We start from the raw sequence: 11,655 nt of genomic DNA, 5'->3' as shown, positions 1-11,655 counted from the left end.
TGCTGATAGAGTTTGAGGCAAGTGCCTTCACCAAGGGCAAGCCCATCCTTATAATAAATACTAAGGGCATTCGGTCCTTATTTACTTGGAAGCTCAAAAGAAAGATTTCATCACCTGATTGAATCAGTTGCAATAGAGAACATTATTCATCTCTAACCCCAGAAAGATGCAGTGTAAAAAAATGAAGTGAGAAGACTTTGGTGGGTGTGTAGGGGGAGGGATTAATCGAAGTGACGAAGGATTGAATCTCAATAGATCATCATAGCAAGGCTACTTTACCATTTATAATACCCCATTGCATATTTAAGTCATCTGCAAAGGATTCTACTCATCGCTTAATAGGAATTGAGCTTTAATGAAGCCTATGTAGCTTGTCCGTAGCAGGGGCTGCACCTATGACAAATGCCTTTGGAGACCATGCATCCATGCTATAGGTCAACAATTGGATGATGGGCACATGCATCACTTTTAGCCTAGATTTTGACTTAGAGGCATTCAATCATAATCCAGTGCATGATAGCTTCTTGCCCCTAGCTTTTCAACCAAGCATGATGACCAATTATGCAAATCAATAGTTCTTCTCATTCTAGGTTGAAATACTATTGCAACATTGCTATTAGTAGGGTAAAACTAACCTATCTCACAATGGTCTAAACCTAGCTCACATTTTATATTGGTGGGTCAACAATCCAACACTTAGAGAATTTTGCTTTACAATGATGGGAAGAGCTGACATCGAAGGATCAAAAAGTAATGTCGCTAATGAATACTTCATTGCCACAAGCTAATTATCCTTATGGTAACTTTTCTAATGCCTCTAGCTTCAAATTTTGAAGGTCTAAAAGATCGATAGGCCATGCTTTCATGGCTCATATTTATATTGGAAATCATAATGAAATAAGCCTTTTCCTTTTTGTTCCACATAAAATTCTTGTTCTCGTTGAGATAATCATAGGACACTTGTGTTATCTTTTATAGGTTATCTAGCATGTTAACTTGCACACACGTCACACTCTTTGGTCTATGTTTCAAGACAAGCTAGATAAAGAGCTCGCAGGCTAATGCCAAGAGCGCATGAGTGTCGAGGCATGTTGAGACGATGTGCGATACGTTCCACGATCATAGCGACAATGTCTCTATGGGCATATCGAAAGCCCAGGGTTAGGCAGCCACTATGACACATTTTAGTCCACTCCCTAAGCCAATCAATGGACTGGCTCTCACCATTCCACATCTAACTGGGATGCATCATCGTCCCCCATCCATTTCCCTTTTGATAATTTCAAGCACTTTTTGACTCTCTTTTCAAAGTCTTTTTCATCTTTCCCTCGTAATACTTCTTCACTATTGCTCTCTCACTCATATTCAGCCTTGGATGAAATTTACCACCTGATTAAGGCTGCAATCCCAAACAACCTGACTCATAGATAGAGTCTCATGGGGCGATAGGATCCAAGCACAATAGGACTCTCACTCTCTCTAACACCCTTTTCTATAGGACTTAGGCCTAGTCTATCAATAAGTATGCCTCACCATACTACAATTTGGACTCCAAGGGTTCCCGATTCTCAAGCTGGGCTTTTTCTAGTTCACTCATTGTTACTAGAATCCTGGTAAGTTTCTTTTCCTTTGCTTATTCATATGCTTAAACTCAACAGGTAATCCTACCTGACCTAAGGTCACGATGTGAGCATCGACTGAGTGATATGGAGGGTCCAATGGATTTAGTTAGATGAGTGCATGTCATCGGAGATGATTCACACTAGGAGCTTTAGCATTGATGGTCACAGGGCTTTGATTGCCAGGGACTTGTTTTTAGGCCAACCATAATAGATGAGGTCACTAGAGGCCATCTTTTGCCCTATTACTAGGAGCCTGATGGGAGAGAGGTTAGAAAGGGTGATGATGCATGGTAGCTAGGAAGCCATGCCTTTGGCATAATGGCTAAAGGTGCAACTTGCATTCAAAGAATTGATGGTTCATAAAATTCTATAATTCACACCAAGTATCATATTTCGTTGCATTGTTCATCGATGTGAGAGTTGAGATATCCATTATCGAGACTCATTTTGATTTTTCATGATAAAAGGAGTCATGGTGCCACCCGTGCATGTACTACAAATAGGATGGTGACAGCACACACACTCTTTTTCATTCTATTTTCTTGGTGGGATTTGTGTTGGGGGTTTGTTATTTAGCCCTGGGTAATGATACCAATTATTTCACTTACTCGAGAGCCAGAATGAAGTGACCATCATGCATGTCTAAGGCTAGAAGAGGCATGAGGCTCAGGGCACGGAGACATCCTTGCCCTCTTGGTGTTTCGTTAAAACATTTGCAGGTCTTTTGTTAAACGGGTTTGAACAATGATTCTTTCGTAGGTTCACCTATGAAAACCTTTTTATGACTTCTCTTTCCTCTAAATGATAAGGTTTAGTGGATTCTTATGACATCACAGTCTGAGCTCTCATTCATTAATGAAATTAACCAAACAAATCACTCCACCAACTAAGATTAGCCATGCACCGTCACCCATAGAATCAAGAATGAGCTCTAAGTCTATGAATCCTTGCTATGTTTGGACTTAGTAAGTTTCCTCATGTTAAGTCAAATTAAGCCGCAAGCTCCACTCTTGGTGGTGCCCTTCTATCAATTCTTTTAAGTTTTAGCCTTGAGACCATACTCACCCAAAACCCAAAGACTTTGATTTCTCATAAGGTGTTGACGGAGTCCTAAAAATAACATCCATTGATCCCTAGTTGGCATCATTAATGGTTGAGACTAGGATGGTATCTGATTGTCTTTGAGCCCCCAACGTTTATTCTTAATTAATGAAAACATCATTGGCAAATGCTTTTGCAATTATTCATCATTCATAAATCCATTAATTTTACCTCTGACTATTAAATATGAATGCCTCTAATCGTCCTTGTAGGCACCAATTTCATTCTTCTTTTTTTATTATTATTATATAATTTTTTATTTTTTTATTATTATATAATTATGTTTATTGTTATTATCATTATTGTTATTATTAATCTTTAAAACAAAAGGAAAAAAAGTAAAAAAAAAAATTTTAAAAGAAAAAAATCTTTGATTTCTTCTTGACATTGCCTAACATGGCAGCATGAAATCCGATGACTAAAAGTCATCGGATGACAGCCAAATTTTCCACAAAAGTATCCCAAAAGATTTGGGATCTTGAATCTCAAAAGCTCTATAAATAGAGCTAATCTCTACAAGGAAAGGATAAAAAAAGAAAGAAATAAGAGGGAACAAACACAAAAAAAAAACAACAAACACAAAAAAAAAATTTTCAAAAATGAAATTCTCAATCCAGGAAGTTATAGATTTTTTTGAAAATTTTGGGCTTGGAAAGGTGTTTAGAAAGCAAAAAAGATCATTAGGGGAATTTTTGGGAATTTTTGAAAAAAATTTTGGGCCATCAGAAACTGGAAAAGTTTGAATTTTTCGACGATCGTTGAATTTTTCAACCACGAAATCTGGGAATCTTTAAATTTTTTGACACTATTGAAGTTTTTGGCCATCAGTGCATGGCAGCAACCAATCGAAAATTGGGTCCACGACGGCCGGCATAGGGGCTAGGTTTTCTAGAGAGAGAAGCTCTGGGCAGAGAAAGAAAGGGGAAAGGAGAAATAAAGAAAAAAAAACCAGAAACAAGCCTTTTATAAGCCTTTCAAAATGACATCATTTTGGACATCTAGACCGAACTCGACCCGCGTCAACCCGACCCGTTTCATAGGTTTTTCTTTTTCTTTTTATTTTCCATTTTGATTTTGATTTTTAATTTTTATGTTGATTTTTATGTTTTTTTTTATTATTATTGTTATTTTATATTATTACTAGTAATAATTTTTTAAAAAAACAAATAAATAAATAGAATAAAAAATGAAATTGAAATAAAATAAAGACTTAAAAAATATATAAATAAAAATTTAATTATAATAACTACTTAACGGAAATAAATTTTATTACAAGCAAAAATATTATTTAAATTTCACCAAAGTGTAGGGATAATTTATAAAAATAATTTTTGCTAAAAAATAAATAAAAATTGATAAATAAAAAAATAAATTGTTTAAATGTAATTTTTAGAGAAAGCTAAAAGAGTTTAGTTTTCTTTAATTATTGCAAGTAAAAATAATTTTTCAAATTTCGCCATAGAGTTGGGATAATCCAAAATTATTTTCACTAAAATAAAGATTGATTTAAACAATGCAAAACAATAATAAAAATAATAAAAAATGAAAATAATAATAATTAATATTTTGAATATTTAAAAATATAAAAAATTAAAAGAGTTCGATTTTCTTTAATACAAACAAGAGATTAATATTTAAATTTCACCGGTGATTTAAGATAATCTAAATTTCTTCTTGTAAAAAGTAATTAAAGTATAAATGGCATTTAAAGAAGTGGTAAGGAAAGGACCACAAGTGTGGGCTAACTTGCAGGGAATACAATGACCATGGATGATGCCTAAGAAGGACGATCAGTTTGGGCTGAGGTACAAGCCAACTCAAAAAGAAAGAATGAAATTCATAGAGGAAAAAATAGAAAAAAAGTTGGCTCATTTTTTAGGGTAAAAAGTAGAGACTGAAGATCTTTTTTTTCCCCTCTTTATGAGACTTTCATCTCAGCTGGCTATATCTATCCAAATGTAGCAAGAAACATAGGGAAAGAGTTTACACCATCGTCGAAAAATATCTTCGTAGAATTTTCAATACAAATGGTGGGTAAAGAAAAAGAAAGCAAAGACCTAGGTTATCCATGGGTTTATCTTACACCTCATGGTACAGAATTGAAAAATTGGCATGTTGGGGAGCTACCTGTTGTTTTTAAATTTCTTCCAAAGTAATGTGTTGAACCAAATCTAAATAAATGTCTTATGTGTGTTTGTTTCCTCATTTTCAATTGAATAAAATAAGTGTAGCACATTTGTTCATTTTTTTTGCCTCTTTCATTTCAATTCCTTGCATCTACATTTTGTCCATTTCACTTATTTTCAGGTATCTGAATAATGAATATGAAAATCATCATGACAATTTTCTAAGAATTGATTTTGAAATTTTTGTCTATATTGGTGAACTTGATGATGAAGAGAATGTGGAAGACCATGCAATATCCCCATAATTATTGAAATTAGTGGAATAAGAAGAGAAGCAAATCATGCCTCATCAAGAAGCCACTAAAGTTGTTAATTTGGGGGACGAAGAAACTAAAAAGGAATTAAGATTGGTACTTCGATGTCATCACCGATAAAGCAAGAGTTGATAAAGTTACTACATGAATATGTAGATGTATTTGCTTGGTCATATCAAGATATGCCAGGGCTGGATACTAAAATTATAGTGCATAAGCTACTATTGAAGCCTAAGTGTAAACCAATTAAATAGAAGCTGTGAAAGATGAAACCTGAAATGTTGTTGAAAATAAAGGAAGAAGTGAAAAAGCAATTTGATACAGGATTCTTAGAAGTGGCCAAATATCCTGAATGGGTGGCGAATATAGTCCCAGTACCCAAGAAAGATGGCAAAGTAAGAATGTGTGTTAATTATCTGGATTTGAATAGAGCAAGTCCAAAAGATAATTTTCCATTGCCTCATATTGACACTCTAGTGGACAATACCGCTAGGCATTCTTTATTTTCATTCATGGATGGATTTTCAGGCTATAATCAAATTAAGATGGCATAAAAAGATAAGGAAAAGGTTACTTTTGTAACAGTATGGGGAATATTTTGCTATAAAGTCATGCCCTTCGGTTTGAAAAAAGCTGGGGTAACTTATCAAAAAACCATGGTAACTCTATTCCATGATATGATGCACAAAGAAATAGAGGTGTATATGGATGACATGACTGCCAAATCCCGTGAACAAGAAAATCATGTGACTAATCTCAAAAAGTTATTTAAGAGATTAAGAAAGTTTTAGCTCAAGCTCAATCCAACTAAATGCACTTTTGGTGCAACCTCAAAAAATTGCTAGGATTTATTATTAGTAAAAAAGAAATAAAGGTGGATCCGGATAAGATACGTGCCATCCAAGAGCTACCACCTCCACACACACACAAAAAGAAGTAAGGGGATTTTTTGGGAGATTGAATTATATTGCTTATTTCATTTCCCAACTTACAGCTAAATGTGATCCCATATTTAAGATTCTTTGAAAACACGGGTCAAGAGAATGGGATGAAGATTGTCAAATGGCGTTTGAAAAAGTTAAAGAATACTTATCAAACCCACTAGTATTAATGCCGTCTGTCCCTAGAAGACCTCTCATCCTATATTTAATGGTGCATGAAAAATCAATGGGATGTGTTTTGGGGCAACATGATGAAACAGGAAGGAAAGAACAAGCCATTTATTACCTGGGCAAAAGGTTTATTGATTACGAGTCAAAGTATTCACCATTGAAAAAGATGTGTTGTGCATTAGCTTGAATAGCTCATCGACTCAGACAATACATGTTGTATTATACTACTTGGCTCATTGCAAAATTAGACCCAATCAAGTACATCTTTGAAAAACCTTCATTGTCGGGAAGAATAGCAAGATGGCAAGTGTTACTTTTATGAATATAACATTGTATATGTGTCCCAAAAGGTAATCAAAAGATGTGCTATTACTGAATTTCTTACAGAACATGCTCCTAAAGATTATGTGCCTATGACATTTGATTTTCCAAATGAAGACTTATTGTCTATACTGCACATAGATAAAGAAGAGTAAAATGAAGATATATGGAAGATTTATTTTGATGGTGCATCAAATGCTTTGAGGCATGGTATTGAGTAGTTTTGATATCTCTAGAAGGGGATTACTACCCAATCACTGCAAAACTAAATTCTGATTGTACCAATAATGTTACAAAATATAAAGCATGTCTTCTAGGTCTTCAAGTTGCTTTTGAAAGAAAGGCCCATGCTTTAAAAGTTTATGGAGACTCTGCCTTAGTCATATACCAATTCAGAGGAAAATGAGAAACCAGAGACTCAAAATTGATTTTATACCAAAAGTATGTATCAGAATTGATCAAAAAATTTGAGAATATTTGGTTTCATCATTTACCTTGAGAAGAGAATCAGATGGTTGATGCATTGGCTACATTGGTAGCAATTTCAAATTAAATGAAAATGTTGAAATCTAACCTATCAAATTGAGCTTACGAGATAAACCAGCTTACTTTTCAAATGTTAAGGAAGGAGTTGATGGAAAACCATGGTATTTTGACATATTACAATATGTTAAATATCAATAGTACCCAGAGCAAATATAAGATAATGATAAGAAAATGTTGAGAAGGTTGGCAATGAGTTTCTTTCTGGATGGAGAAATTTTATATAAGAGACCAAACACTATTAAGATGTGTGAATGCTACTAAACCGAAAAAGTTATTAGAAGAAATTCATAGAGGTGTGTGTGGAACTCATGCAAATGGTCATATGATGACTAAACAAATAATAAGAGCAAAATACTATTGGTTGACAATGGAAAGAGATTGCATTGAGCATGCTAGAAAATGCCACAAATGTCAAATTTATGCAGACAAGATTTAAGTTCCTCCAATGTCCTTGCATGTTATGTCAACACCTTAGCCTTTCTCTATGTGAGGAATGGATATGATTAGGCCCATTACACCAAAAGCCTCAAATGGACATTGATTCATTTTAGTGGTAATTGATTACTTCACAAAGTGGGTAGAAGTAGCTTCATATGCCAATGTGACAAGAATGTTAGTCTGCAAGTTCATCAAGAAAGAGATCATGTGTCGATATGGCCTTCCAGAAAGGATCATTTTGGATAATGCTCTTAATTTGAATAATAAAAAGATGATTGAGGTTTGTGCTCAGTTTAAAATCAAACACCATAAATCAGCACCTTATCATCTAAAGATGAATGGGGTAGTTGAAGCAGCCAATAAAAACATATAAAGAGAATTATTGAAACGATGATAGATGTGTATAAAGATTGGCATGAAAAGCTACCATTTTCATTACATGCTTATCAAACTTTGATGCACACATCTATGGGAGCTACACCGTTTTCATTGGTATATGGGATGGAGGCAGTGTTACCCATCGAAGTTGAAATTCCTTTTTTGCGCATTCTCATGGAGGTTGAGTTAGAAGAATCTAAGTGGGTTCGCGTTTGATATGAACAATTGAATCTCATTGAAGAAAAGAGATTAGTTGCACTTTACCATGGCCAACTATATCAAAGAAGAATAATGCGAGCTCATGACAAGAAAGTTCACCCATGACAATTTTAAGAGGGAAAATTAGTATTGAAGAAGATTTTTCTTAACCAATAGGATCCTTAAGGAAAATGGACTCTTAATTAGGAAGGCCCATATATGGTGAAAAAAGCTTTTTTTGGTGGGGCACCGATCTTGGCAAGAATGGATAGAGATGATTTGTCAAATCCAGTCAATGCTGATGTAGTAAAAAAGTATTATGCTTAAAAAAATAAAAAAAGCAAAATGAATTTAAAAGATATCTGAGTTGAAAACATGAAAGGGCAGCTTAGATAAAAATAAAGGGGGATAATGAATGGAGTGGCTCAATTCTCAATATGTGCCAAAGATCTCAATGGTTTTGGACTAGTTTAGTTTGCTACATTTTTAAAAGTCAAAGGCACCAATTAAAAGTCTTCAGAAAATAATCCATGATGAATTAGTTCATGATGATCTGAATATTTGTTATGTGATTAATTGTTGTCCTTGTTTTATCCTTTTTTATAACGCATGAAACACTTCTTCATTTTACCAAAATAAAATACCACTTTGTTTATCCTTTCTTTTGTCCCTCTCATTAAAAAGAGAAATGTACAATGTGTTATAATTGTTTGAAATTCAAAAGGTGATGAAGGAATAACAATGACCATAAAAGACACACACATTATTTTGAAGGAGATTTAAAATGATAAGCAAAATAGTAGGGAACAAAGGTTAATGAGAAAAGTGTCCTATAAGTCATAAAGTGGTTGACATGAAATATGGGATATGAAGAGAAATCTTTTTTTATCTGAGCTTCATCAACAGTTGGAATGCTTAGGATTCAAGAGAAGAAGAAAAGAAACAAACTTTAAGAAATTTTGAGGATTAAAAGAAAATGACAACAAAAAAAAAAGAGAAAGAAAATGGTCTTTTCATTTGCAAAATAAGTGGATTTGCATCATAATCATCATTTATTGCATGGCATTGCAAAAAATGAAAATGTCATTCATGCATTCATGTGACACGACAGATGTATGGGTCTAGGACAATCCAAGACCAACAAAAGAGAAAGTCAAAAGTAGGAAAGATGTGAACCCTTTGCTTAGAGAAAATTTTCAAATACTATGCCTCTCAGATCTTTAATTCAAAGTTTGTTGCCTTTGGTTAAAGGAGCTTTAGAATTTAAAGTTTATTGCCTTTGGTTAAAGGAGCTTTTGAATTTAAAGTTTGTTGCCTCTGATGAGAGGAGCCTTTTAACATTTAAAGTTTGTTGCCTTTGGTTAAAGGAGCTTTTTGAATTTAAAGTTCGCTGCCTTTGGTTAAATGAGCTTTTGGATTTAAAGTTTGTTGCCTCTGATGAGAGGAGCCTTTTGAATTTAAAGTTTGTTGCCTCTAATGACAGGAGCCTTTTGAATTTAAAGTTCGTTGCCTTTGGTAATAGAGATTTTTAATTTAAAGTTTGTTGCCTCTGGTGAGAAGAGCTTTTTGAATTTAAAGTTTTATAGCCTCTGTTTAGAAAAGCCTTTCAAATTTTCTTTCAAAAAAAAAAACTTTATGTTGAATGTTTCATTTTTGTATGTATTTATCTAAACAAAATTGGTGTCTTTTTGTCTTTGCTTTATTCCTAATTCTCAGAAATAAGCAAAGAGGGGCAGCTGTAGGCACCAATTTTGTTCTTTTTTTTATTATTATTATATAATTTTGTTCTTTATTATTATTATTATTATTAATCTTTAAAACAAAAGGAACAAAATAGTTAAAAAAAAGTCTTTGATTTCAACTCTGGCAGTCGAAATCAAGCTACCAGAATCGTCCAAATTTCTTCTTGACACTGCCTAACATGGCAGCATGAAATCCGGTGACCAAAAGTCATTGGATAGACACCCAAAATTTCCACAAAAGGATCCCAGAAGATCTAGGATATTGAATCTCAAAAACTCTTTAAATAAAGCTAATCTCTGCAAGGAATTGACAAAAAAAAAAGAAGAACAATAAGAGGGAACACATACAATAAAAAAAAAGATAGCAAACACAAAAAAAAAATTTTGAGAATGAAATTCTCGATCCAAGAAGTTGTAGATTTTTTTTGAAAAATCTGGGCTTGGAAAGGTGTTTAGAAAGCAAAAAGGATCATTGGGGGAATTTTTGAAAAATTTTTTAGGTCATCGAAAATTGGAAAAGTTTGAATTTTTCGATGACCGTTAAATTTTCAGTCATTGAAATTTAGGAATCTTTGAAATTTTTGGCACTATTAAAGTTTTCGGCCATCGGTGCACAGCGGCAACCGATAGGAAACTGGGGTCCATGACAGTCGGCATAGGGGTTGGGTTTTCTAGAAAGAGGAGCTCTTGGTAGAGAGAGAAAAGGGAAGGGAGAAAAAACTAGAAAAAGGCCTTTCATAGGCCCTTCAAAATAATGTCGTTTTAGACGTCTGGACAGAACTCGACGCACGCAGGATCCGCGTGCCATCCCGACTTATTTCGTAGGTTTTTCCTTTTCTTTTTATTTTCCATTTTGATTTTTATGTTGATTTTTTATGTTAATTTTATGTTTTTTTAATTATTATTATTATTTTATATTATTACTGGTAAAATTTTTTAAAAAACAAATAAATAAATAGAATAAAAAATGAAACTGAAATAAAATAAAAGACCTAAAAAAATATAAATAAAAAATTTAATAATACTAACTACTTAAAGGAAATAAATTTTATTACAAGCAAAAATATTATTTAAATTTCGCCAAAGTGTTGGGATAATTTTAAAAAATAATTTTTGCTAAAAAATAAATAAAAATTGATAAATAAAAAAATAAAATTATTTAAATGAATCTTTTAAATATAATTTTTAGGGAAAGCTAAAAGAGTTTAGTTTTCTTTAATTATTGCAAGTAAAAGTAATTTTTGAAATTTCACCATAGAGCTTGGATAATCCAAAATTATTTTTACTAAAATAAAGATTGATTTAAACAATGTAAAATAATAATAAAAAATGAAATTAATAATAATTGATATTTTGAATATTTAAAAATATAGAAAATCGAAAGAGTTCGATTTTCTTCAATACAAACAAGAGATTAATATTTAGATTTTACTGGTGAGTTAGGATAATCTAAATTTTTTCTTATAAAAATTAATTAGGGAATAAATAATACAAAATTTTAAAATAACCATAATATTTAGATTTGACCGAAGAGTCAGGATAATCTTAAACTTTGTTCAAAATTTTGGGAACTCACCAAAGAGTCGGGATGTTCTTAAAATCCTTTTTAAATAAATAATTAAAATATCTTATGATGAAGATTCGAGAATTTTGTGAATGGTCAATTTTCTCAAAATATTTTGTAAGTAGTGATTTTCTATAAATTCCACCAAAGCGTTGGAGAATTTATAGAATATGAAATAATAATAATAATGTTA

At 32.6% G+C, this 11,655-nt stretch overlaps 2 pseudogenes; both read right to left on the bottom strand.

Moving 5' to 3' along the window:
* Positions 1 to 220: 220 nt before the first annotated feature.
* Positions 221 to 1,682, bottom strand: LOC149517876 (25S ribosomal RNA; annotated as a pseudogene).
* A 228-nt stretch (positions 1,683 to 1,910) lies between these two features.
* On the bottom strand, positions 1,911 to 2,066 carry LOC149517875 (5.8S ribosomal RNA; annotated as a pseudogene).
* Positions 2,067 to 11,655: the final 9,589 nt, after the last annotated feature.

The sequence above is a fragment of the Durio zibethinus genome, chromosome 8 (genome assembly GCF_047325235.1).
Source record: "Durio zibethinus cultivar Kanyao isolate XHJ-2024 chromosome 8, ASM4732523v1, whole genome shotgun sequence".
Lineage (NCBI taxonomy): Eukaryota > Viridiplantae > Streptophyta > Magnoliopsida > Malvales > Malvaceae > Durio > Durio zibethinus.
The sequence above is the reverse complement of the archived record's forward strand: the minus strand, read 5'-3'. Positions and strand labels throughout refer to the sequence as shown.